General features: G+C 38.7%; 1 pseudogene; it reads left to right on the forward strand.

Annotated features, from left to right (window-relative positions):
• The first annotated feature begins 885 nt into the window (after positions 1–885).
• On the forward strand, positions 886–1,677 carry LOC142436115 (thyroid transcription factor 1-associated protein 26-like; annotated as a pseudogene).
• Positions 1,678–3,243: the final 1,566 nt, after the last annotated feature.

Consider the following 3,243-nt stretch of genomic DNA (forward strand, 5'->3'; position numbering starts at 1 on the left):
ACTTAAACCTACAGAAGCCCTTTGTAGGCTGGCTTTGAGTTGGAATTTTGGGGTCATTTAGGATTTTTTTGTGGCATGTGATTTTTAGGGCTTTAAGGTCATTTATTTTTTTTGCGCATTAGGGTAGTTTGGGCTTTAAGGGTGTTTTATAAGGTTTAAGGGAGTTTTCAAGGGATTTAGGGGTGATTTTTTGGTGTGTATAGGTATTTTTTAGCAGGTAGGGGTGTTTTTAGTGATCTTACAGGGTTTCTTAGAGATTTTAGGGTATTTTAAAATATTTTATGTGTTTTTCCCCAGCATTTTATGTTTTGTTGGGGCTTTCATGTTGTCTTCAGGGCATTTATGTGGTTTTGGAAGTTCATGGTTTGGGAATCTTCTAGGGATATGATTTGGAAGTTCCACATGTTTTGGGAGGCATTTAGTGTGTTATTTGTGGCTTCAGAGTGTTATTTGAATTTTAGGGAATATTATGGCTTTTCAGACATTTTAAGGCTTTTAGGGTGATTTTAGTGTTTAAGGGTGTTTATTAGGCTTATATGTGTTTTTATGGCTTTTAGTGTTTTGTTAAAATTTTAGGGTGCTTCTTAAGGCATTAGAGTGTTTGGGGGGATTAGGTTTTGGTTTTCAGGGCTTTAGGGTTTTGTTGGATTATTTTTTGCTTTCATGGTGAATTCATGTCTATTAGGCTGTTGGACTTTTACAGGGTTTTATAGTGCTTCGGGTTGCTTTGTAGGGATGTTCTTGGGGTTTTAAAAGACTTTTAGCGTGTTTTTAGGGCTTCACGTGTTCTTTATTTTGCGTTTTAAGGCATTTGCATAATATTAGGGCATTTATTATGTTTTCGGGACGTAAGGAGTTTTTTTTAAGACTTATGGCGCGAGGCCTCCGCCATGGCGCCGGTGAAGCTGCGCGCCGAGAGTCGGGGTTTGCGTGGCGAAGCGCTTTCTCCAGTGGAAGTCACGAAGAGGGACTTGAAACAGAGAAGGTGGCGATCGAATCATCCGAAGGCTTTTTCGGGGAGCGTCCGCGAGGGGCAAGGCTTTGCACTTCGAAGAAAGCTAAAGATTCAGCAGTTACAAGAAATTGCTTTGGAAGGAAAGAAAGTTTCAAACCTCACGGGAATCCCAGTTCACAGATCAATACCCAGACCACCTGAACCATCTCTATTTAGCTGAAGAAGAAAGGCTCAAGAAACAAATCAGAAAAGTTCGCCAGCCTTTGCCAGAAGGACAAGTTGCACCACCTTTGCCAGAAGATCACGCCAGCCTTGACCAGGCTGTGTCTGAGGAACAGTGCAGTCTGGACCATCCTCTTCCAGAAGAACATTGTAGCACCGCAGTAAACTCCTTTGCTACCCTAAAGACAAAGAGGAAGAAAACATCCAATCAGAAAGCACAGGAAGAAAATTCACAGATCCAAGCCAAACGTGCTGCTAAGAAACAGGAATTTGAGCGGAGGAAACAGGAGCGAGAAGAAGCTCAAAGACTCTACAAAAAGAAGAAAATGGAAGTGTTCAAAATATTAAGCAAAAAGACTAAAAGGGGCCAACCAAATTTGAATTTACAAATGGAATATCTTCTTCAAAAAATACAAGCAGGAAATTAAATCAGATACATCCTTAATCAGTGGCTGAAGCATCTGCATATGTCGACTATTTCTGAATGGACAAGGGGACTTCAAATCTTCCAAGGGAAAGTTCCATTGTCTTTTCAGTACATCTTTCACAAACTTTTTGAAACTTTCTTGTGCAATGTGCCTCTTAACAGCCAGCTAAATATATGAGCATAAACTGTATTGCTAAGTTACACTAAGTGTAAAATGTTGCAAATGCTCTTTTTTTAAAGGACATTTTCTATACAGGTTGTACATTATAGGACTTGTTTTAATTTGTTTCTAAAGAAAAATAGATTGAAGAACCGAAAGCACCTTCTATTTGGGAGCAGACTCAAACATAAATACTTTTGTAATATGTAAAGTAAGTACAAAATGTTTTATAGGAACAGCTTTAATGCAGTGCTTCAATTTACACAGTGTTCAGCAATTGCGATCTGCGATTCATTTCAACAATGGAGGCCAACAGTCCTGCTTTGCTTTTATTTTAAATTAAGTGCATTTTGCTGGGAGATGGACTTTCTAGAAATATCAGGGCAGAAATTTTATTCAGGACAAGTAGTGCTGCAACTACCTTGTGGCCCACTATATAAGGATATGATCTCTAAGAGCAGATGTGGGCATAAGGACTCAGTCATTAGTTGTAAATATTTCCTGAAAGAAATGAAATACTTTCTTAATCTTTGGTCATTCCGATAGTCATGTAAACCAGTAGTGTTGCAACAAGAATTAAGCTTTCCAGATCTGTGCAACTGTATTGTAAGAACACTGTCACTGAAATGTGTCCCCTGTTGGTGCCCTTGGGAACTAAGGCAAGTACTGGGATGTTTCTTCTGCTTATTTCTTGGCAATCATTGAAAAACATGTTGGCAACAATCATTGCAAGCAAAAGGTTTGTAATAACAGTCATTTAAAAATTGTGATTGCGTAATGAAATGTTAAAAGTGGTAACGAATGTCGCCTGAAACTGCATTACAGCTGTAGTAGGACTTCCATGTACACTATCAATTGATTCTGCATTCTAAAATGCAATGGGGAGAAAGACCTGCGATCTTTACTTTGGGAAAAGCAGCCACATAACTGAAGGGGAAGCCAGAGAGATTGCTTTGGCACGATCCCAGCTTATTGCATTGACAGACAGAATGCAGTAGGAGATGCTGAGTTTATTAAAGAAGGTTGCACAAGATAGGTTACCCTTTTACACTTCTCACACAAATTGTCCACTGACATTAGTTACACTGTGTCGACCTTCTTCCAGATTGCACCTCGTTTGTTCCCTTTGCAGTATGTTTCCCTTCCTCCTCCTCTTCATTTTTGCTTCTGAGAAATTGTTGACCTTTCGTTTTCAAATAGATTGGTTTTCAAACAAAGGTGCCACTCACATCATGGAGTAGCCTTTGTGTACTATTTCAATAAAGGGTGATTTCACAGGATAAAAAAAAAATTAGACTTATGGCGCATTAGGGTGTTTTAGAAAGCCTTTTACCATGTATTTAATGGTCTTAAGATGTTTTAGAGAGTCTTTAGGGGTGGTCTTAGCATTTTAGAAATATTTTAGACGTTTTAGGGTTTTTAAGGCATTTATAGTGTTTTTAAGACTTTTAAGGTGTTTTTAGAACACGGCTGACAGGT

This window comes from Tenrec ecaudatus, unplaced genomic scaffold, assembly GCF_050624435.1.
Source record: "Tenrec ecaudatus isolate mTenEca1 unplaced genomic scaffold, mTenEca1.hap1 Scaffold_1530, whole genome shotgun sequence".
NCBI classification, from domain to species: Eukaryota; Metazoa; Chordata; class Mammalia; order Afrosoricida; family Tenrecidae; genus Tenrec; species Tenrec ecaudatus.